The 25,212-nt window shown below is 42.8% G+C and overlaps 1 protein-coding gene across 4 annotated transcripts in view; it reads left to right on the top strand.

Moving 5' to 3' along the window:
* Window positions 1-25,212, top strand: part of TSPAN4 (tetraspanin 4) — a 443,813-nt gene that overhangs the window by 51,872 nt on the left and 366,729 nt on the right. For all 4 annotated transcript variants that reach the window (XM_037401841.1, XM_037401844.1, XM_037401843.1 and 1 more), the window contains one exon: window positions 18,735-18,828. The gene's annotated coding sequence lies outside the window, so the exon portion shown is untranslated. The remainder of the gene's footprint in view (window positions 1-18,734; window positions 18,829-25,212) is intronic.

Genomic DNA, 25,212 nt, shown 5'->3' with positions numbered 1-25,212 from the left:
GCTTCTAGAACAAGTAGATTTCTGACTTTTCCACCTTGTTTATAGCTGTAGAGTGTGAAAGAGAAACAAACAGCCCTGATTTTTCAACCCTCTATTTTTCAAGCAAAGTATTGACATTAGGGGAAAATGCAAATAGGAGCATTCACTCTTTGGTGCTTACTGAAAGCAGTACTTGACACTGTGCTACATTTATAAAGCTTGAGTTAACCTCAAAAGTCAAAGCTGTATCATGTGTTCAACTTTACAAAGAACCTTCTAACACTGAAATATGGGGTGGACGTTGTTCTCTGGAGTGCTTGAAAGGTTATTTGAATGTCCTAAGTAGAATATGGAAGAATTAGGCTATACCATAATTGTTTTTAAAAAAATTCTCTTCAATTTAAAACTAGGTTTGCATTCTAAAAATAAGAATGAAGTAAAGATGTTTCATGTTGCTTTAAGGAACCAAACTAACGGCTTTTTACTGGTCTTAAAATGAAAACCTTGTTTGTGTTTCGGTACGGGCTTGGAGGAGAAGGAATAACAAACGCCTCTGTCATGGCTTGACTCCAACGAGATATATGAAATCCACATTAAAAGCCAGTGCATCAGTGCCTGTCACTGGCACGCTGTTCTGCTGTTGTATGGCCATGCAGGGAAGATGAATTAGCTGAGTGGGGAATTGGGTTTCTAGGATATTTTTCTGCAGTCAGCAAAGTTAAGTGAGATGACAGCGCTCAACTTGTTTTGGTGTATTTAGAGTTTTAAGGTACCTAGAGCTTGAAATGCTCAACACCCAAATAAGCTTGGGAGAAGCAGATTTGTATTTTTCAGGCCCTATGAAGGTGTCTAGGGGAAAATCAAAATCACACCAAGTAAAAGGCCCTCAGCAGGGACAAGTATTTCTTCGTAATATGGTTAAAGCACTTCACGCACAGCAGCTGTAGCAGAATGTAATCTGCAAAAATATTTTGTACTGCTCCAGTTCTGTGTGTTTCTTAAAAAATTGTTTGCTTGGATCACAAAATCTTGCCCTTAACATGCCAGTGGTTTGGTTTGGGATTTTCTGTAATTCTGAGCTCTCTGAGGTGTTGGACCTGGTTACAGAAAAACCTCCATTGGAAGGATCTCATTTGCTCCTTTGCATAACTGATGTCTGCTTAGTAAAAATTATTTCTCCTTTTTTTCCCCTGCATATATTAACTGGAGATTCTGAACCTGCCTTTTGGCATTAGCAATGCATAACAATAAAAAGGAGGACTGAGGGAGGCTTTGGAAAAAGAACAGGCCTTTCCTCTGGTACCAGCACAGAAAGAAGGAGAATTTATTTTTAAGACTTACTATCCAGATTTTGTTTGAAAGAAAATTGCATTCACCAGCTGCATAAAATTGTACCAAATGAATTTAATTTGTTGCTTTCAATTATCAGTCTTTGATCCAGTGTGTCAAAAAATCTAGCCTTTTCACGCCTTTTCTCAGAAATGTTCCTTTATTATAGAAGCGGTGATAGGCAGAGCTGCAGAAAGACTGACCTTCTGCCTCAGGCAGACGCAGCTAGCACAGAGTGCAGCAAGATCCAGATCTACCTGCAAGGTGCTGTGTGCCCTCAGCTGCTCTCGTAGTAAGCAGTTTCCCTTGGCATGGAATGATATGTTAAGGTTAACAGTATGCAACCTTCCCTTACTAGTAAGTCACTTACTATTTTCAACCTGAGATATGAGATGCGGGAATCGGCTGGAGTAGCCAACCTGAAGGAGTGTGCTCTTGCCAGAAGGACTGGTTGGGTGCTGAATAGGCCGTGATCCTGCTGTGCTTGTTCTGGAGTTACTGATGTTTTGGATTTAATGGATAAATTACCCCTTCCAGGAGCACTTGTGAGCTCCAGCAACCTACTCCACAGTTTGAGACACTTACAGCTCATAAACTGTGCATTATTTGCCATTCGTTCATTTTCTAATGGCTTTTAAGTTCTTGTCATCTGACTTGCAGGAGCGCTTAGCAGGTCTGAACTGCCATATGTAGGAGAGCCAGTCCCTTCCCCAAGACAATGTACAGTTTAGGTAGAGAAAAGGTGTGGAAAAGGAGGCACAATTTATCCACAGTACATACATGAAATGCAAAGAAGGGAACTAAGGAATTAGTGGTGTGACTTGCAAAGGCCTGGGTTGGTGGGCACGGCTTTGCAGCACCAGAGGGAGTTAGACAGCAGAGAGTATAATTTCCATGTGTACCGATTTCGGTCTTCCTTCTGGCAGCTCGTGTGTGGGAACCTGGTAGGCACACAGTGGTCTTGTGCACTGCATATGATACTTAAATTATTAATGGAAATACAGACCACACGAGTTGAACCCAGGTTGCATATCTTAGAGCTTTCTAAGGGCTTCCTCATTCTCTGGATGATATGCATTTTCTCCCATTTCACTTCAGCTTTCTTTGTTTGTCGTTGTCTAATGTGGCATGGTATTTTAAGGCTTAGGCAAAACAACATTTTCATTCCCTTTTTACCTGCCATAAAGTCCCATTTTCTTACAGTTCAAAGATAAGATTTAGTGTAGGAAAAGTCAGTAATATTTCAAGATTATACTCGTCAATTGGTATATTTAATATTGGGTTGCAAAGATAAATTTTTTAGCTGAATTAATGACCAGTGGCACTATTAATGCTAAATGAGTCCATCAAGATCATGTTGTTATCATAAATGTCAGGAATGATTAGGCCATTATTTTCCAGTTGCTACTGTGTCTAATAGTTATTGATGTTGATTAAAAGGGATGCTGGTAGGGCTGGCAGGTGAAAAGCTTGACTCTCGTCTCAGATTTTTGTTAATCTGTTCAAAAATGTTTGACAAATTCCTGAAGACAGAGTTTGAGTGCACACATGAATTTTTTTTGAAATCTCAAGTAGTGGCAATGACAAAACCAAAATACTTCAAAGCTGGTGCTAGACTAATGCTTTGACTTACAGTTCAGATAATAAGTTTATTGTTGTCCTGGCTTTGGGCTGGGCTGGGTTAGTTTTCTCCCTGGCTGGCGCAGTGCTGTGGATTTGGGGTGAGGGTAATGTTGCTGACACCCTGATGGTTTTTGTTGTCGCTGAGCAGCGCTTACCCTAAGTCAAGGGCTTTTCAGCTTCTCACGCTGCCCCGCCAGTGAGGCGGCTGGGGGCACAAGGAGCTGGGAGGGGACACGGCCAGGACAGCTGACCCCAGCTGGCCCAAGGGATTTTCCGTGCCGTATGCCATCGTGCTGAACAAAAAAACTGGGGTGAGTTGGCTGAGGGGGTGGCTGGGCATCAGTCAGTGGTTGGTGAGCAGTTGCATCGTGCATCACTTCTGTGTATTCTTTTATCATTATTATTATTTTCCTTTCCTTTTCTGTCCTGTTAAACAGTTTTTATCTTAACCTGTGAGTTTTACCTTTTCTTTCCCCCGATTCTCTCCCCCATCCCGCGTGGGGGTGGGGGATGGCGGTGGAGGTGAGTTAACAACTGTGTGGTGTTTAGCTGCCTGCTGGGTTAAACCAGAACAGTTGTCTTGCCATTGTAGAAGTACTTAGTGATGTTTGTGTGCTTGGGTTGTAACATTCATATATTGGGGATTGTGATTATTTTTCTTTATTATATAAGGTGTAGGTGTGTTAACCTAGGCATAGGAGCCTTATTTGAAGTTTCGTGTACGCTCTATCTAGGGCTTATTGTGTGATGCTTGAAAATGAGCTTGGATTGTAGCTCCAGGGACTGCTTTTTGTAATGAACTTGAAATGCTTTTGTAATGTACCTCTAGAGTACTGCAGAAAGGGGTGGTTCTGACTTCCTCTTGCCTGTGGCTGTGTTTTTCTCAGTTTTCCTTATGCCAGATTGGTTTATTTGCAGTTACCAGTTTCACAGCTGATTCTCAATGCTACTGTCAGTATGAGAGAGGAGATGGGTTAGGGGCAGATGGGTGAAGGGGAGTGTGAGCCAGGTTACCTTTCAGCGGCATTCTACACATCAATTAAAGTGACTATGGAACTGCTTCAGGCCTAGGCTCTCCTGGCTGTGTCTGTATGCTCTTAGCTGTACCCAAGTACAGCTGAGCTTGTCGGAGTATGTGGTTGAGACTGGTTAGATGATCGAGTTTGAACCAGCAGGCTAGTTTTGCAAACCAGCATCGGAGGCAATGTAAGCAATTGGTGGGTGGGCTACTCTGAGGCTGAACCTTGAGCCAATGTGAATATATGAATATATTTGTGTTTTCCGGTCTTCACAGGGATGAGAACCCATATCTCGCAGATGAGAAAATGTGCTGTAAAGACCAAAATGTACAAAAATCTATAGCTTGTGGCTGAGACATGTATAAACTAACCCAGGCATATTAAAGGTGCACAGGTATGGTGCCTTGTTTGAAGGATTCATGTTCTTTCCTGATACTGATTTACTATTTAGTACCTGTAATAAAGAGGAGATTGTAACACTGTGTGTATACAGGTATACAGTATACATATGATAGTATGTGCACTGTCAATTCACGCTTCCACACTGTTGTGCCTGATTTCTTCACTGCTACATGAAGTAACTGAAGTATTGTAGGCTGAGGACTGGTCTGTGTTAGAAGCTGGTCTCATTGGAGCATGTTGCACCCCACATACAGAACAGATATATCCTGTTATCCAGTGAGTGTCTTTAATTGCTGGACTTCTAGAACTTTGCTTCTCCTGAGGTGAAAGCTGATGAGTCGAGAACCTCTCTGGTATTCCTAAGCAGGGCTAGCTCTGCTGGGAAGAAGATGCTGATGACTAACAGCTTGGAAAATGTGCTGTGATGTATCTAAAGCGGGGTGCAAAGTGGAACCCGCATGGATATTGTCAGTCAGCCTGGCCACCTTTTGAGCTGATCTGAAGTCGTCTTAGCTTTGATAGGTGTCAGAGGATAGATGTGCTTGTGCTTGGCATGTGCTCCTGTAATCTATGTGTATTCAATAGAAAAATGTCTCTTGGTGGCTATGCTGTATAATGTGTGCCTGATGCTGTCTGCAGGGCTTGCAGATATATTTATAATGCAAGAGGAATCAGAGGAGCCACCCACAGAACCAAAATGTTTTCAGGAGATAAAGGCTATTAAACTGCTTGAAAAGACCAGTTAGGTCTCTAGAGGGCGAAAAGCCAATTTTGACCTTACGGAAACTTTACTTGCTGATCTTACAAAGGAAGCGTTAGCAGAACAGAGAGATAAATCTATAATGGAATTACTTTCTGCCTTACAGAATGTGCCCAACAGCAAGACCCACAAAAGTTGCTTGCTCCTTAAAAAGGAAATGGGAACCAGAGGGTAAAGCATGCTTTCTTCTCTTCCCCAGTGGCCACTCCTTTTGTGGAATCCAGCTCTTCACATCCAAGCTGTTTAGCGTTCCCTTAACTGGCAGTGGGAGTATCCCACAACATGTGATGGTGATTACCTCTGTGATTGAGGACGAATACTTTACTGAATAATTATAATACTTACTATCCCTGTTAGAGTATTATGAATGTGCTACTCTAACTTACTGTTGTAGGAGTACAAACTATACCAGTATCAAGCATTCTTATTCTGGGATAATAACCCTGGTGGCCCTGAACTGGAAAGCTTTTTCAGTAAAATATTATTTTTCAATAGTTGGACCAGTTCCATCAGTGCAAAATGACTACCTTGATTAAATATTGCTTGTTTCTTAGCTGAAGGGAAGTACTGCAGTCTATTTGCTTTTGTTAAGCTAGTGTCCTTATTTTAATATATTGATGCTTTTCTGAAAGGGCTATTTCTCACACCCATTGCAACCCTTTTGTTTCATTCCTGTGACTCTCCTAATTGAAGAGACTCTTTGTAGCACAGTGGTTAGATGGGTGTAACTAATAGGGTGAGGGAAGTGCTCGTTCAGAAAATACCCTTGTTACTTGATAAACTGGCCAAAACAATGCTTGTTTTTGTATCAATTCCCAACAAATGCTGCCAACCAATGTAAATGTAGTTCCTTTTAGCAAGCCAGAGGTGAGAGGAACTTGACGTATTTGTTTTTGATGTTCTCTCTCTGTCTGTGGCTCTGGCTTTTAAACCGGAGCTGTTAACATAAAGGTAGCACTGAGGCATGTGAAGTGTCTCCAGTTGGTGACTTGGGTGTGCATGTGGACTGTTACTCTGACAAAGCCTCTAAAAAAGGGGAAAACTGAAGAAGCACACTAAGTTTTTTTGCATCACGCAGTAGATGCTAACTGGGAGGTTATGGAAATTGTCCTTGTTTGATAATTTGCTAACTTCATTCCCATTCCAAAAGTGCCTGTCGTGTTATCAGTAGAAGTTTATATGCAATCATGGCCAAGCTAGAGTCTGAGAGGCTCCTGAGTAGGGAGATGAAGAATGTGCTATGCTGCCTGGCCAGTTTAGAATGCAAAGTGGGGTGGCTTTTGTGTACTATGGCAAAGGCACGGCCAGTAAATCAGATTCCTTGAACCTGGCAGCTGCAGAAGCGGAGGGATCAGAGCTGTAATCAGAATTACCTCTTCTTCCTTGTAGCACGTTGCCTTGCAACCATAGCTTTATGGCACAGGATTTATGCCTTTAGAGTATCTGTTGCTGCAACGGTGAAGATAAGGGTGTGGAGGCACAAACCATTGCACTAGTCTTGTGTTTTTGTGCTGCGAGAGTACAAGATGGGAAGAGTTGTCTTGAGCTTTCAAGACCAGCCTCCTGCTGCGTTCCATTAACGTTATAACAAAGTGACAGTAGGCTTCAGTCTCCTGTTCTTTTCTTGCTTGTGTGATTCTTCTACTCAAAGCGCTGGGCCCCCTTAAATTGTGTTCCATGAGGGGATAAATGAAGGGCTTTCTCAGCTTGTTTTCTTGTATGCTTTTCCCACTCGCCCATGCCCCCTCCCCAGCTGGTTGTTTTTTTTCTTCTCCCCAGAACCCCTAGACTGGTAGTTTAGTTTATTTTGCAGACAAAACTAAAGGAGCTTCCAAGAGGAATGGGTCTGCAGGAATTACTTTTGCTAGTCCTCTTTCTAATATGTGCCTAAGCTTTCATGTATTGATACACATTCAATCCATTAATTTGCAAAGCAAAGAATCAGGCAATTGAGTCCAGGACTCCACTGGAGTTTCTGTGAGGGAGTTTCTTACCATACTCCAGAGAACTGTTACCATCAGTATGAACAGGACGTAGCTCATTTGTTGCAGATAGAGCTGTAACTGTTTATACATGTGGCATTTACTTGTGCATTCAAGTCGTGAAGTCCAGGAAAACTTGATCACTCCTCCTCAGGTGGGGGAGAATGAGAGAAAAATGTATGTCTGCAGCTGAAGTCCTTCCTGATCTCTCATGGTAAGAGATGACTGGACACACTGCTCTTGGAAGGAAAGATGTTATTGGAGTCATACTAATGAATGGAGATACGTTCAGTTCTTATTTGTCATAAACTTCTTGGTGTGATCATGAGCAAGATCCTTAGTCTTCTGAAAATCTATATGAGGTAAATTGTTTTCCTTTTCTCCCAGCTGTATCAGTTTAAATTGTGATGCTTGTGAGGCAGGGGCAGTACACGTTGCACAGATGTGCAGAAGGTGAAAGGGCCCAAGCTGTCCTGCCCTGTCTGCTCCCTTGTGCCAGCTGCTTTGTGGTAAGTACAGGAGCAAGGGTTGGGAGTGGCTGGAAGAAGCTGGGAGCTGGAGTGACACTCTGAGGACTGTAAAGAAGCATTGATGTAGAGGGGCATAAAAGAGTATCTTTAAATATTTGGAATTTGAGAGATTTCAGGAAGTGTAGGAAAGCTTTTTTTGTCTTGTTTCCTTGTGAATTCACCTGTGTTCATGTGCCTTTTAAAAGTGAGAAAAGTGCAACACGATAAAAGCAGAAAGGAGAACTGGAGTGGTTCATGGAGGAGGGAAGAAGGATGTCAGGCTTTACTTTGGGGGTGATGAGGGGAATAGAGTGTTTTTTAGTTTAATTTTACTGAAAGCAGAACATGTGAATTGATGTTTCGAAAACCTTTACACTGTGTACATTGCTGCTTTGTAAATGCTAGCAAGTAACACTGTTATAGACTGCTGTACTCTGTACAGGGTGCTGCTCTATAGGTGTTTTTTTCCTGGTAAAGGACACCTCTAATGCTAGCTGTATGAGTTGAAAATTTTAAAAAAACTACACGCATCAGCTGTCATAATTTACTGTAATATCCTGTTCTTTAGGATAACTAGTGAGTACATCAGTTCTTTGGGTATGTTGAACCAGATCATTACTCTGTATAAACTGGCCTTCCGTCGTGGAACTGGGGGCAGTTTCATGCATTTCCCCCCACCTGAGAAACCCGTGTGCTAATGAGCATGGCAGGTCTGAAGGGCTGAGGGGCAGCTCGAGGTAGCTTTGTTAATGTGCTGGACTGACGTGTGCTGTCTTTGCTAGGAAGGAGGATCTCTTCCAAGTTCTTCTGAGACTCATCCTCCTCTTTTCCCACACTTTGCCTCCTCACCTTCCGCAGGGGTTGGATTTTGCTCCAGATGGAGAGGTGCAGGGGGGACACAGCTATTATGTATGTTTGTGTGTCAGGATATATTCCCTGTATCAGGAACTGTCATGTAATTGTAGGGGTCTTTAATCATATTTGCAGGGAAGTGGAAGGAAGTGGGAAAGGTAGTAATTGATACAAGTCACCAACACTGAGAGATTAAGGTATAGAAAGGAAACGGAGTAGAACTGCTGTCTGGATTTGCATTGACTGGAGATGAAATCATGCACCTGGCTTAGTGTTGGGAATATTATAGCATTCATATCGTGGAAATCATGGGCCGGGTACAAGAAACAATTTCTAAATTTGGGTGTTGTTTCTTAAGCCTCTCTCCTGCTCTGTAGAACATTAGCAACTTTTGTCAACCTGTACGTCACAGCCTACCCATAATGAGGAATTACTTTCTTCCAGCCTGTTCCAGGCTTTGCTTGACTTGCTGTAGCTGACTTTCGGCTCTTCTTCCCATCCAGCTGTGAGGTACTGTTGCTCTGCCTTATCCTCCCTTGGACTGCCTAATATTAAAGCACACCAGGAGTGAGAAGATGTTATCTTCATAGCAGGAGTTTATTTATAAGCGATGCAAAGTTTTGATACAGCCATGGCATATTTCTTAAGTATAGTCTCACTGTAGGTAGCAACAGCAGCATTTCTTAGTTGAAAATTAAATATGTGTTTTGGTTGGCCATCAGCTCAGGGCAGGGACCAGCTAACTCCTGGGCTTTGGACAGTCCTGGTGCATCAGTGACGATTACAGTGCTGTATGAGCAGACATTTCTGTAAGGGGCTTGCTTGCTTTTGGGTTCTGAATTGAGAGGCGTTTTGTCTTCATTAGAGCAGTGCATGCTAGTTGTCACGTATGGGCATCAGCCACTAGCTGTACAAAGTAAATATTGCAGATGAAGTATAAACTACAGAGCAGTTTTAGACTGTGCCAGGCTGAAGGTGAGACAGAAGAGCAAAGGCAGATGGCAGAAACTGCCGAGGAGAGGTAAAGAAAGACATTACAGTCGTTATTGTCTTGCGGGCCTGGTGTGGTTCTAACAAGAAATACGCTGGTTAGCTATAATGCTGTTAGAATACCAGTGGCCAGTGAACAGCTGTTATCCCTGCAAATTTAATCTCCACCTGTAGCATTTAATCTGCTGGACCAACTCTTGTGTGATTGTAGCAAACCACAAGACAGAAGGACAATCAAAGTGAAATGCTTTAAATTTGGATGTTCCTGGGGATGGATACTTTGTGTCATTATAAATTTCTGAAGCTCCAAGATGGGCTCCCTATCTTGTTACAAACCTGTATGGAGCTTTGATTTTTTTTTTTCCCCATATTTTTATATATATACATACAAAGATATATATGATATATGTATAATTTTACCTGTTTTCCCTCGTTTTTGTTAGGTGTAAGCAGGTAATTATTTGTATGCTGTACTGCCCAGTCTGCCCCAAACAAAAGCAGAAACTTCCTGAACTAGACATAGTGAATAAGTATTGTGATAGATGACTTCTGCTATCAAAGGGCAGATTTTGGTCTCAAGATGGACAAGTTAGTTGGAGTGTTGTCTCTATTGAGTGTGAGAACTGAGGGGCAGAGAAGTGAAGACTCCAGTCCCTTTGATAACAGCTTTGCCTGTATAACAGGGATCTAGAGCGTAGGTAAGGAACTGCATCTGCTGTCAAGCTGCTCTAATTAATACGGTGCGATGTGGCATTACTGTAACTGACTTGGCACAAAACTTTCAGAAACCTCCAAATAACTTAAAGATATTGATTTAAAGCCATTGAGGGTCTCTTGACTTCAGTGTAAAATATTGCAAAATATTTGCAGTGGTTGAAGCCAACCTTTATTTCTACAGCAGGACTTAAACACAGTATGCAGTGTTGGCTCTTCGTGAGCTGCGTTTATTTTTCCCGAGGCTTAGTGGTGCTAACAATCCATCAAATAAAGGAGTTTAAGCCCTTCTCCAGAGGGAAAGGTGTTGGAGGTACCAGCAATTAGTATGGTTGTTTAGGTATCTATACTAAAGATACTAGTACCTAGGTACTGGTTTAGATGCTTTCTCAACTTTGCAAATGAGTATGAGTTGGAAACTGTTACTGATGCTGCCTGAAAGGTGATAACTTGACTCTTGTATAGATCACAAATAAATTTTCGATGTATTCTGTGCAGTTGTCCTGTAACGAGCCTCTCGTCTTGTCACTGGGGCTATGTGTTTGAGAGTGTTACCTAAGGCATCCAAATTTTTGCAGCACGTGAGAAGGGTAGGGCAGCAGGTGGGAAGTCCTGGGGATGCTCTGTGACAAGAGGGGGGGGCGTAGGTGGTGTCTAAAGGGGTTTGGCTGGAAGCAAACTGAATGTGAGTGGTCATCCCTGACATGGGCCTGCCAGTCGGTGGGGAAATCCAGCAGTTAAGACTGTCAGAAATTTGCTTAGAGCAACGCTTGTCAAAGTGAAGTGCTCTTTGGACAATGTGAATGCTGCTGTCCCGGCCCAGCTAGATCCGAGTTGTGCTTTGCTTCACCCACTGACTAGGTCACATCCAGTGGTCCGATGCTGCCAAACACCAGTGCTCTTAAATTACTGCACAGAGGCTTGTCATGTGCCACAAAGTGCCTGCCATAGCTTCAGCGATTCTGGCGCAGGAAGCGAATGTTGTTTTGTGATAGCTGGCTGAGATGCTTAGCAGCTGATACGGGGCTGCTCTGCCAGCATGGGGGCCTGTGGCCAGGTCCAGTTACTCTGTGGCCAGATGGAAGATCAGGGAGGAAGTGGGAGCTGCTACAACCTGGTGGAAAACTTACTTGGTTTGTGGTTTTTGCATGGCTGGTTTGCGAGAGCAAATGATCTAGACGTGCCTCAAAATTGAGAATATGTTGTTTTAATTCTGTGCAGTTACCACAAAGGGCAAAGGTAGGATAGGTGTATCTTCTGCCCGGAAATACCGTGGTAAAAATTGTGTGTTATAGTTTGCTGCCTCAGAGATTTTCTGGGAGCAAAACAGGTGTCTTGGTGTATCCACAGCAACAAAACTAACATAACAGTCATTTTAAGTCACTGGCTTAAAAGGAAAAGCTGAAAAGCTTTCAAAGAAAAAAACCCCCACAAAACAAATAAAAAGATGAGTGCTTTGCAGAAATTACAGCACGTGAAAACTTAGTGCTGTGTCCTTAAGTGCTTCATTTGATTGATCGAGGTAGGAAATTAAATGTCATGTAAACTGTTGTTACCACCAAGATGTCCTTTGCCTACACTGGCTGATTCTCCTGTCTTGCTTCTCCACAGGTGTTTCTGAACACTTGCTCAGGGATGACATTTACCAGGGCAGCTTGGAGTGTTGCTGTGACTCACTGTCATACCACAGTATTAGCCGGGTCTCTGTCACAGTGTGGTGTGACCCTGGATCTAGCTAGTAAACCATCAGCTAGCTCGGGCAGTGCTGCATTAGCCTTGCTCAGGGGGAGCTTGGAGAGTGGGGAGGATCCTGCTGTTGCTGGAGTTGCCTGCCTTAACAGTGTTTCAGGTCCATGCCCGTCGCAGCATGGGAATAATAGTCCTTCTTGCGCTTATAACGATGACACAGGAACAAATGCATGCAATATTGTGATAAGAGATGTATCAGCTCTTTGGGAATTGGAGTCACTCCTTTAGAAAATACCTACAATCTCTACTTAAAGGCTTACAGTGAGGGATAGTTGGCTATGTCCACTGAGGATGTATTTCAGGAGCTAAGTACCTGTTGTATTTTAAAACCTCCCTGTGTTTCCAAAAGCCCTGCAACAGTTTTAAGAATCACTGGGCAAGTATCGTATGTCTATATTTGTGTGTGTGTGTGTGTAATTATATATACGAAATGAAGTGTGTTCTCTGGAAAGAAACCTCTTCAGTGGTGAATTTGAAATAATGATAAAATGGGTTAGGATTTAAACTTTCCCATACCATTTAATACTACTTAAATTAAAAAGTATTTACCAGTGCAGGTTTTGCTAGGGCTTTAAAGGAAAATGAAAGTGTTTGAACCACAGGAAATCGATGGCTTAATTGTCTGGAAAAAGAGTTCTGCAGTGTCAGGATAACCTGTGAGAGCAGTAGCCTGTTCTGCAGGTGTAGGGAGAATATTTGTTATTTAAGTTTTACAGCTCTATCAGTTCCGTGATGGGTATGGGGTAACTTGTGAAGGTGTGAGGCTGGGAGTTGAGAATACCTTATAGCTTGGACCGGGGAGGACTGAGGAAAGACTAAATGAAAGATGGTGAGATACTCTATTCTGGTAGAACCAGTCACGTTTCCTTTCTTTCACTGTAGACAATCCTATTTTAAAAACAATTTCAAATGTAAAGTTTGTTAAACCCACTTCCTTCTATTAGGGAGCTATCAAGTTTGGGGCAGTTTAGATAGTAAATAAATGCTGTTTCTGCAGATTTTAATTGGGTTTTAATTTTCTTCTGAGGACAGCTTGACATTAAAAGTTAAACAAATGAACAAAAAACCACAGCAAAACAAAAGAAGAAACAAACAACCCCCTCCCACACCCCCCACCTTGACTTTAGGAAAAAAGAAATCCATCATTCATCCATTTAAAAATGGTAAAAATTGAAACTTGGGTAAATGTATAATTTATTGCGTCACTGCTTAGTTCGATGAGTGGTGATGTATTTTCCTTAACAAATTTGCATGCTGAACTTCAGTGTATGGGATATTTTAATCTAAACACCTATATGTTTTCATAGTTATTAAGCAGGGGGAATCAGCCCTTTTTCAGGCATAACACCTAAAAATGGAAGCCAAGTTTAAAGCTGCTGACCTTAATCAAAGTTTCATATTTCAGACTTCCACTCGCTTCATCTTAATGCTGAACATTAAAACTATTAAATTATTAGAGCAGGTCATAATAGTGCCTGAATTATGAATGAACAGTCAGCACCAGGCAGCCTCTCCCTTCTGGCAGGTGCAGAGGGGTGTTGCGGGAGCTGCTGCCGTGCTCTCTGGTGAGAGGTAGCATGTCCCACGGAGGAAGAACCTCTCTGCTTGCTGCTGTGGTAGCTGAGATGGGGTGGCTCTGTGCCCCAAGTGACTGTTTGAGTTGGTGCTGTTATTTCTGGTTGTACGTCCAGTGCTGGGTGTTCGCAGAACTCCTCAGCCCGACTCTCACAAGCCGCAGTAAGAGTGGTCATGGCTGGAAACCTAAATAAATTGCCTAGTGCAACACTCTGGATTTCACATCATTATTAAAACTCCTCTATTTCTGGTCTCAAAGTAACCTATTTTATTTAACAAGTTAGCACGGATCTTGGGACCTAGTTACATTAGAGACAGAGGCAGACATTGAGAGTTAGATGACGATGATGGAAAGCAACGGCTGATGCAGAGAGGCTTCTAGGAATCTGCTGTGTTTCAGCTTCCCTTTTAGGTTTACCTGCTTTGAGGAGTAGCTGCCTTCTCAGGCTGCATTGGGACAGTCTCATCCTACCCAGAGGATGGGTTGTTCGTGTTGCTGATTCCATCTAGAATCCCCAGGGTATGTAAGAGCTTAAAGCCTCATCTTTGTGCTCTGGGAATAAAATTGAGAAAAGTCAAAGCTCCTCTACAGGAGAAGAGGGAACCTCCTCACAGGTCAGGCTGAGACTTGGGAGCAGCCAAAGGAGGATCACAGATCTTGCAGCTTTCAGTGCTAAGTGCTGAGTGTAGATGCCTTTTTGAGCAGAAGCACAGGATGCAAATATTTAACAATACCCTGTCAAGCTCACGCAAGGGATGCAGAGTGCAAGTGGATGTTTTGGGCAGAGGCTTTGAGTTGTGATCTGCTGTTGCATGAACTCTGATCGAAGTTACATGTGCTCATCAGTTTAAGAGGTGATACGCATGTGTGCTGTTCTGGACTTTGTAAAGAATAACTCCAAAGAGTAAAATCAGTCCAGTGGTTTTCAGAGACAGGGGTGAAGTACGTGTTGCAGGAATATGGCTGTCAGGTTTAATGCTGATGTAAGGAAGATAAGAATAGCATATAGTTCAGAAAATCATAATAAAATAGGAGTGGGAAGGGAGTAACTATTTATATATTCCTCTATGTTTTTTTTACATATATATAATATATATATTTATATATAATACATTTTTTATATATATAAATAACTTGCATGGGGAATCCAAGAGGGTCATTCAGGTATTGAGTATTGTGCAGGTGTCAGCTGGATAGTTTATCTGGCAGATTTGCTGAGTTTTGCATACATGGTGACGGGTATGGGCATGGCAGGAGAGTTGTAGCCTTTTCTGAGGGTGAGGAGACTTACATCAAGGAACAGGAGTTGAAGGAGGTGACTTAAAATATGATTGCAAGTTGTCAAATGGAGTTCTGTTTGAGGGGAGAGCATGTGGACAATAAATACAATGTTACCTTAATTAAAAATAAATTAAATGAAAAAGTGGGGGTGGGTGGGAAACTGGTGGGTGGTGGTGCAAAGATGAAACTTGCTGACTTTTCTTTTTGGTATTTTTCTCTTAAAAACAAGAGCAAGCAGTGTTCAGATCTGCTTTAAAATGTACTTTCCACAGCCTCTTGTGTTTAGTAGGATTTCACAAAATAGCATTTTGTTGTTGTTGTTACAGGTACTGTCTGCTAATGCAAGAGTACAGGCAGTCAGTAAATTTCCTGTTATAGTTGCATTAGTTGAAAGCTGAGCAGAGATTGAAAAATGTCCCTTGCCACCAGTGGAGGTGGCGATGCCTGATCTGTGTGGCTCCAGGAATTTCTGTGTGTTCCCTTCAAGACAGGGAAGTTGAGTAGTTCTACACATACACATCCTGTGTGCCGTGGCGATAGAAATCAGGGCAATTCCCTGCTACCTGCTATAGGTCCCTTGTCGTATTTAGCCCTGGGTATTTACAAGAGCACTGGCAGAAAGACGTCACCTTGTAACGCCTCGTGGGAAGACACATGCAGCAAAGCCTTTCCTCCTATTTGGCATCCCCATTGAACGCCGCTGATGAGATCTCTGTTGATAATGGTTCTGTTTCTTTGGGATTGCTGCCCAAACAGGTGCAGCTTGGTGTTTGTCACATTATGGATGTTGTCTCAAAAGAAGGAGGGGGAAGGTATTTTCTGGTTGAAGGGGAAAGAAAAAAATATAAAATTGTTGATTTGGCTTAGAAGTGTGAAAACTCAGGCAATATTAGCACAGCATGTTACTAAGTGTCTCCTAACTGCCAAGTTCACTCTTTGCCTTTAACGGTACAGTAAGTCTTCCCTCTGTGCCTGGCAAGATTATGGGGCAGATCCTCCTGAAAACTGTGCTAAGGCGCATGGAAAACAGAGAAGTGATCGGTGACAGCCAACATGGCTTCACTAAAGGCGAATGCAGGAGTGGGGAGAGCAAGTCCAGGTGTTTCAAAGCAAGAAAATCAGAGAATGGGACTCATGCCTTCCAAGTTCCTGTAAAGCTGAGTTGTCTGACAGGTCTTTATTTGGTGTGAATTTAGGCATTAGGACTCAGTTCATCCTCTCTTGCTAAGCTGTAGTTTCCCCCTTAAGAACCTGTGAAGTTAGCCTGAAAACAATCTCCTAAATGGTTGGGAGTTGTCAGAGATTTCTTGTTGAGATGGACTCTAGGTTGTGTGGGGCATGCCAGAGTCAGGAAGCGTTTGACACAAGCCAGGGCAGAAAGAGTAAACACATGCCTCTGGTCTCTGGAGCGAGATGTCTGGTGTAGATGGGTTTGAGGTGAGCCTTGTAGCACTAATTGCAGTTACACTCCAGCTGACATTCCTGTTGATATTAAAGTTGATGCTTAGAGGCCCTGTTGTGCGCAGCAACACATGATAAATAGACATAAACATCTTGTAAAAGATGATCCCTGGTCAAAAGAGCAGACAAAAAAAAAAAAAAAAAAAATCAACCTGAGAACGAAAGTGACACAAGTAGACAAAATGTTTTGCCTGGGTTATACAGCAGGTCGTGTGTGGGGAGGGAAGTGGGGCCCTGGCCTCCTTGCTGGGGTGCCAGCACCTCCTTTGCTGGAAGTGTGGTTGCCTGGGCTCATGTGTTGGGCAGGTCAAAGGAAATTTCTGCCGTGACTAAGATACTCAGAGGAAGATTTTGGATGTCTTCTAGATTCAAAGAGTAGATTTTGATGCAGCCCACCGAGATCCCATCCTCTCATTAGTGTAATGCTGCCTCTTCCGATGGCAGTGACAAGCCCTGCTTCAGGAGGCAGGATTGCAGCCTGAGTAGCTGTACGTGACCTAGGTTTCGTTACCGTTAACAGGCGTGATGAAGGTATGACGGTACTGGGTTATACATGACTACACAGGCTCACTGGAGGTCGTGTGTGCTTCTGTATCTCCTCTGCCTTATCTCTTGAGCTGGTTGTCAACTGTGTTGAAAGCATGTGTGACTGCAGTGTAGATACAGCTTCAAGTACAGACTTCCTCCTGCATTCCTATAGAAAAGATAAGGCAAGAAATGCGTTCCTGTGCATCTGTGCTTGTGTTTACTGTACTCTCTAGGCATGCAAATGGACTGTAGGACTGGGTCAGGCCAGTAGTCTGTCTAGCTTGTTCGCAGTAGCCAAGAGCACCTGCTGAACCAGTTAATACCAGCCCACAAAATTCTTGGGTAAAGGATTAGTTTGCGTTGTTAAAACCAAGGCTTCTAGCTTCTCGCTTCATGGTGGAATTTGTTTTTCTAGGAAGAACCTTTGCTGTTATGAGTCACTCTGGCTTAAAAGAAGGATTTAGCTTTCAGCTGCCTTTTGCCTTAAAAGGTGATGTTGCTTCTGGTATTTGTCAAGTTCAGGGGGAAAAAAAACAAACTAAAAATCATGAGGCAGCTCTCTCTTCTCAAGAAACACTCAATATCTACTTTCTTAGTTCTTTGGTTTAGAAAAACCAAAATAAAGCAATGTTTAGGGAATGCATTGCTGATCCTCCTTTGGGGACTGCTTGATTTATGTGGCAGCGAAATGTCAGACAGAACACTCCTGCACGTAACAGGGATGTAGCCTGCTTTCTGTTGTGCTAGATTTCTAGACCATCTGGAAATTAGTGTCATTAAGCACCTGAAATAGCAAGATTAAAAAACCCACCCAACCAACCACAACAAAAACCAGGAGTCACACTATGGGAAATCAGGCATGGTTGATCTATAGACAAAATGTCTTTCAAATGGGTAAATAAACTGCAGTCTCGGTCTGTGGTCAGTAAGGATGTCATAGTTCTTTTGCAGGCCTTGGCTTTTTAATCCTAAGCAATTTCCAGTGGGCCTAATTACATTGTACTTAACTAAAATATATCTGCAATTCCAAACAATGCTAATGAGATGTATGCACTAGCAAAAAATCTTGTGGCACAAAACAGTGTTGTGATTTCTCATCCACTGTAATGACAAAGCTGCCATGGAAAAGGGAAGGGGTTGTTTTTGGGTTTTTTTTTTTTTTTTTTTTGTTGTTTGGAAAAGTTTGTCTACACGACAGACCTTACCGTTGCTTCTTTAGGTAGAACTAAACTCTTGGTCGATCATATGTTTGAATGTTGCTATGCATTTGAGTACAGCTATAACCTTACTTTTCCCTGTGCAGCATCACTTCGTGTAATTTGACCACTCCCAGCAGAAGGTGCTTTTCATTTGTGGGTATTTGTTGCATAAAATGCTTCCACCAGCTGAGATTGCTTTGTTGGCATTTGTCAGTCTCAGAAACTTGAATGATTAGAAATATTTATCAGTTTTACTCTCCCTGGCCATGGCCTTCTCCCTGCATAGGAAACATAAGTTTGTGCTCTCTTCTGAATGTTTTCTGTGTGTGTTGTTCCCTGGTAGCAATAAAGCTTGTTTCTTGAGGTGCTGATGGACCATAAATTACAGGGTGCTGTCCCATAGGCACTCTTTACCTGGACTTTCCTCTGCAAGCCCAGCATGCCTTAATCTATTGCCATTGCATGTTCACCCTTACTTTGTTAGTTTGTGCGTGGATTCAATGAGAAAAAGTCACCTATTTAAAATGATTTTTAAAAATTCTGTTTTGAAAATATGCCAGAAGGTATTTTCTCCAATAAGTCCATCTTTATTTGGTGACCTGAGTTTTATTTTGGTAACAAACTTCACTGAGGTTGAAGAGTGTGTGGGAATGTACAGAGGGGAGGGGAAGGGGGCTGTGAAATTGAACTGTAATACTGGATTGAAAAGTCTGTTCCTGAAGTGACTCCTGATCACTACCTGCTTGTTTTGCTCATGAATCTGTTGGTTTGTGTCTTGCAGTGGCATCGCTGAAGGGCTAGCTGTTCTTGCTGTGGTAGATCAAAAGCCACTTCCAACGGCATCTTGTGTGTCATCTGCAACACCACCAGTCACAGTGAGTTTTTCCTACATGCCCTCTGTTTTCCCCAGCGAGGGTTTGTTAGCTGTAACCTGTGGTAACAATATTTTTCTTTTTTATACTTTGTCAGTTCACTTTCTGCTGTAAAAATATTTGATTTACCAATCCCAAGCCAAATAGATACATACCTTCCCCCTTGTGCCCCCAAAAGCTCATACTGGGAGCTCAGTATTGCAAACCCTTCTGGCCGCTTGCAGACCTTGTGACGGTGGGATGACAGATGGCTATGTGCTTTGAGTGTGTGTTCTGGTTATTTATCCTATAATAGCCAAGATGAGAATTGGACAAAATATTTTGTTTCTGAGCACAACTTCAGAAGGAAAAACTTATTTAAATAAAAAGAGGAAAGAGAATTACTGCTTGGGTGAGGAAGATTAAACTTCCTTAGTCGTTCAGAGTGCCAGAAGCGAACACATCGTACATGTGTGGCATCTGGTCATAGGCAGTGGCAGGTGAAAGGAGAGGGTGTCTCAGTGCTGGAGTGCTCCCGAGTCTGTTCCTAGGTATAATCTTAAAAAGAGAGGATGGCATTTTCTCAGCAGTGTAAGTCAGCTAGCTAATTCAGTGCTATTTGGATACTAAATGAAAACTCTTGAAAAACCCCATTCCCTCAAACTCTTAATTTCTACCTAAAAGAAACACAGTGAAGAAAATGCTTCCCTACTCCTACCAGCTACCTGTGAATTTCCATGTAACTTGCCTGTGATTCTTTTGTCAATAATTCTCTTTTGCCAATGACTCAGAAAACTGCATTTGGTGGATATTGGTATTTTGCACCCTTTGAAACAAGCAAAATTGTCTCTGGTTTTCAGACAACTATCTACCTGTCTTGTGCTCTGTGGGAGAGCTTAATATGTCAGTCATGTATCTCCTGTGTGGAATCCGTCTGCAAGACTAGGAGGGCAGGAGCAAATCTATGCATGTGCAAGTGTTTGTTTTGAGGAAAACTTGAGGACTTAATGAATAATAATAAAAAAAAAAAAGTTGTGTGCTTAAGGGAGTATAGGACACTTGTTAACATTCAATGCCATTTAACTGTATGTGGTGTCAATTTTGGTTTTTGGGGTTTCCCCTAAGGGAGGTAGTTTTGCTCAGGTAACTAATTCTCCTGAGAACTAATGGCAATAGCAGGAGGAAGCAATACTTCAAAAGGAAAAGGCCCCAAAATCTGTTGAAAGGGTATATAAAAGAAAATTGGACACAATTTATATTTCTAGTCTTTGTTGATATTACGGCTGTATAAATTATATATGACTTGTAAAATAAGAAAGGTTGCTTCTAGTGAGCTGTTGTCGTTTTGCCTGGAAGGAGAGAGCCAGCTTGCAACATATGTAGAGAGAAATACCTGTCAGAAATTGGATATTGAGTGAAAGTAATTGTTTTAATCAAAAGTAGTTAAAGTGAGGCTGGGTTGAAGTTAAAAACAACTGTTCAGCTGGAAGACCGCTTCCAGTGCTGCAGACATGCCCTGAGACGTGTATTTTATATATTAGGAATATTGACCAAGGCCATAATTGTACCTTACATTACCACTGTGGCTCCTGATCGTTGTGACCAAGATTTCTCAACTTTTATTTGCTTCTGCGTGACCAAGTGTAAATCACTTGGTGCTGGTGTGATAGAGAACTAAGCATTGTATTGAGGTGGTTAGCTTGGCCCTTATTTCCTTCTGATTTAGTATTGTGCGGAAATGACCGTTTCAGTTACTAAAAAGCTAAAAAGCCAGGAGCTCGGTCTCTGTACTCTCCTATGAGGTCCTCTAGTAATTCTGCAAGTGAGCTTTGCCTCTGCTGAAGGCAGCACGATTGTGTCTGAAGGTAGCATGATCGTGTCACAGAGGTGTCCTCCCCCCCCCCCCCCCGCCCTGTTATTCACTTAGATCCTTGATCTTGCCTGCTGGCATTTTCCCTGATGGATGGATCTTACTGTGGGTCATGAATTTTGGCTGGGTAAAATGCAGGAAGGAGAAGGGGTTTAAATGAGATGTGTCCTGTGTCAGCTGGCAGGAGAACACTGCTCAAAGGCGAAGCTTCTTGGTGCATGGACAGATATTTGGCTGAATCCACTGGCTGTGGCAAAGAAATGGTTGTTTATATCAATTATCATTCCTGACAAATCATTTGTAGTGATTGTGGGTGTTTTGTTAAGAGAGTCATTGTGAAGGGGTGTCACTGGGAACAGTGACTGCATGCACAATCTGAGCTACACTGACCTGAGTGCTATAAAGGAGCCCGAGACTTTGTGTTTCTCCAAAGAAACAGCTTAGGCTGCCTTTTGAGGTTTTTGGCTTTCGGATCAAATGCAGGATAGCTTCCACAGACTTCAGCCAGTTTTCTATTTCTCTTGAGTCAATGTCCCTTCCCTTCTGATTCTTTACAGCGCCCTGAGAAAGGTGAATCCATGGAAGCCGCTTCCGCTTGCGTCTGTTAAAACTAGCTGGCAGCGAAGGGTGAGGTTGCAGATGAGTGATGGCAAGGGCCTCTTCTGCGCTGTAACATTTGGTTACTGCACCCTTGAGAAGGCAGGAGCCTGCAGTTGTACTGCCTGAGCAAGGCTCCCCGGGGAGCAGGTCAGCCCTGGAGTGATTCTGGATGCGTGGTAGATGCTGGACATGCAGCCGTGCTGGTGCAGTTTAACCTTGACTTTCTGCTCTGACTTCCTTGTTCTTTTGTTTAGCCACCAGACTTTCAGAGTAAGCTGTACAAGCGCATTCTAGCTGCTATGCTTGTTGAAAGGAGAATGATCTGGCGGCTAATTTTAGAGCTCTGCAAGTCCAGTTTCAGCTCCCTGGACTGCTTGCAGATTCCCTTTGAGGATTCAGTAGCATGACTTGGTCTCTGTGCCAGTTTCCTTTTCTGTTAAAAGGACGCTTTCCATATTGGATGGGAACTGAGGGTAAACACACAGCCAGTGAATGCTGCAGTGGCTGAAGCAGTAACATGAGTATTAACCGCAATGTCTTTCTCTAATATTTCTGCACAGCTCAAATAGTATCCTTGAAGTCTTTTCAGCAGCCCAAATGAGACAGAGCATGTGTGTGTGTGTGTGTGTGTGAAATGCAGGGTTATGTGCCATGCCTGTGATACTGCGGTGTGAGCATCCACTGTCCCACACTGAATATGTCTCACCTCTCTGGGTGAAAGTGCTTGCTTGGACCTGGGACACCAGAGGTTGCAAACAGTTTGGGTTTCATGTCCCTCACCTGGGCTTCCAGTAGCAGGTGCTGCTTTGCTCCTCTCGAGGCTTTGCCTTACATAGTCACATCTGCTGGCCTGCCTGTTGCATGCTGGCTTTCAGCGTTTACCTTAGGGTCGCAGGAAAGCCTTTTACCTTGCTTTCCAAATGTCACTGGGTGAAGTTCTTTTCAGAGCCTGGCTATTTCATCGCTGCACAGCCTACCTCCAAATAGTTGTTGTCCCTGGTGTGTCAGTGAATAGGATCTTGATAGGATTGACAGCTATAAAACATTCCCTCTGAACTCGGAGATGAAAGTGAGGCATTTCCTTTCTCCTTCCAGAGGGCTCGTCTGCTGTAAGAGGAGTGAGGTGATTTTCGTTTTTAAAATGTAACTTGTATTAGGCATCATAGCAGTGTCTACAGCACTCCATGGCAGCACGCTGTGATGCCTCATCCTACGGGAGACTGGGAATATGGGAATGGGAGGCAACTCTGCCAAGAGGCTTCTGTCTGTGTTGATGGGGTAGTACTCATGACTTACGGCAGTACCTGAATCTTGCTGGCCATACAGTGGAAAAAGAGTAGGGTAAAATCAAGTTAGGGTTCAAATATTCAGATTGCAAGGATACTCCCTGGGGCTTGATTTGCTTGCTTGCTAATGGTGTAGCATAGGGAACAGAATAAATTAAAGAAGTTTGTTTGGCTCTGCACTGCAAGTACGTAAGCCAACCTTCCTTTGGCTCCCAGCCCAGGGTGAAAAGGATGGCTGATCACCCTGCTCTTTCAGTGTTGACAGCTATTGCTGTCAGGGACAGATGTGACTTGGGTTTAAGATAGGGATAATAGCTTGAGTGCTTTTTAGTGGGAAGGTAGGTTTTAGGAGATAATGCAATTTGTCTGTCTAAAGGGAAACAACAGAAATGTTTCTGTGTTCTCTTGGTGCGTTTTTCTTGACTCTTTTTTTTCATATTGGTTCCTTGGATGCAAGGATATTGCTCAAATATTCTGGTACTTAACAATCTTGGATTATACCTCTGGTTCATCCAGTCTCATAACCTGTTCCTCCCTTTGGCAAAGCCGGTTAACTTACCTGCAAGGAAGCAGGTTCTGGGATACCACTGGCTCTGCAGAAATAAGTCTGTGTGTTTTTATCCTTATGAAAATGTTTTGAAGAACTGAACAAGAAAGCAGTGTAGGAATTTGGTGGGCACATTAATTGCATTCCTATTTCAGGCTGTTTATTCATAGCTTTAACTTTTTTACGGCAAAAAGGAGGGTATTTTTAGCTTGCTTTTTTTTCCTCCCTATTAACCCAAACAAATTTTCCTCTCCGAGGAGAGGGTGGGGTTGGGAGGAAGGAAGGGTGGAATTGAAACTGCTTCATTAAATCAGTTTCAAGATCATCAACACACAATTTTGTTTTCACATTACAGTTTTGAGCACACATGAGAATTTTTACACTTTCCAGAGAGGGGAAGCTTTGTGTACAGAGGAGGGAGAGTGAGGGCCTTTGACACAATCAAGTGGTTATGGAAACTTACTACTTGAGGTTCCTGAATATTTTTTCTGGTTACTTCCATTGGGGTTAGCCTGTTATTTCAAGGAATGGTACAGCTTGGTGATAGTTTACTCTCACAGCTTCCAACTCCCAGCAAATGCCTTGTATTGCAAGATGGAGGGAAGGATTCTGCTATAACCAGGAAGGTTATTCAGATATTGCTAAGCCACTAATGGTAGATGTTCTCCTTGAGATCCCTGTGTGTATCTGGTAAGAGATGGAACCTGACCTAAAGAGGTGGGACTATAAGGGTAGGTGATGAACCATCAGAAAGGTAACCAAGCTCTCCTGAGTCCCAGTATACCCGTTTTGATGGTTTTATGGTAAGCTGCTGCTGAAGGAGAGAGAGCAAGAACTCCAGCAGCTTCCTTACTAGGTTGATGTGACTTTGCCTTTAACTTCCTATGTTTACTGGCTTTGGTTTGCTGCAGACAGGGTTGCTGAATCCGGGGCCTGTGGATATGGTCTGTAGAAAGAAGGATACATGCTCTGATTGATAACCCAGCAGCCGGTGCTGCCTGGCCACTGCAGAGCACTGCTGCTTTTTTTTAATTTCTCTTAATCTCTCTGGCTTTAATGTTGATTCTTCAGTACCTGTTAGCTTCCCTTCCCTGTGTAGATAATGATGTTAAAGGATCTTTACAATGAAACATCTGTCTACCTCTGGTGCAGGAGTAGAGAGTCGCTTATGTTGCCCTGCACAGGCTACTCAAGGTTGGATCCCAAACAGGATCCTTCTTGCCGTGTGTTGCTCCTGCTGTGTGTTCTCCTGTTGGAGAACTGATGAAAAACAGAGGTTATGTTTGTGTCCAAAGAAAAACTTTTCTGTTTTAGAAATAAACAGCAAAAATCCCCAGCAAACAAACTAAGTAAATCCTTCTCTTCCAGTAATCACTGGTTACCAAGTTATTGAGCTCTATGTATGAACTCAGAGCTGGGAAGGACAACTTGATTTTCCAAGCCTCAGTCCCAGGGAAGGCTCCCTGCTGCTGAGGGATCAATGTGGGGCAGGAGCCCTTTGTGTGGACTCTCAGGTTCTCTCTGTATCTGCTTTCTTCTCCTCTTTCACTTTTCCCGCTTGGCGGCTGCTCCATGTCTCCACTGTTCCATACTCGGATTTTTCTGACCTCTAGCCCAGAAGCGTTCATGGCTGGTTTGTCTCATTTCTGCACCGAGACAAATCTATGGTTTAAATGGTTCTTCTCATTTCTTGCTGCTCTCCTCCTTAAGTGTATTTGCAGGCAGCGAACCTCTCCCTTATCAGGCCGTGTTTTGTCAGCTTAAACAAGCCAAGCTTTCCTGAGACAGGCCTCTTATTCTGCGCACTTCTGTGCACCTATTCTCAAGTCTGTTAATAATCTTTGATTTTTGGAGTGACTCACAGCAAGAGTGTCTGGGAAGGGGCTGCTTTCATGAACACTAATTTCAGCATCTAACCATGTGGCTTAACTAACTGTGGCTTAAGCTAGATCATATATTTCAGAAGGATCCTCAGGTCTTGCCTTTGAAGACATGAAGTAAGGGTGACTTTTTCTGCTCTAGGGGAGTTTTGTTAATGGTTGGTTACTTTAAATAGGTACCTTAATTTGAATAGGCTGCCTTTAGCCACTTTGTCTTGAAATGCC

Source organism: Falco rusticolus, chromosome 10, assembly GCF_015220075.1.
Source record: "Falco rusticolus isolate bFalRus1 chromosome 10, bFalRus1.pri, whole genome shotgun sequence".
NCBI lineage: Eukaryota > Metazoa > Chordata > Aves > Falconiformes > Falconidae > Falco > Falco rusticolus.
The sequence above is the reverse complement of the archived record's forward strand: the minus strand, read 5'-3'. Positions and strand labels throughout refer to the sequence as shown.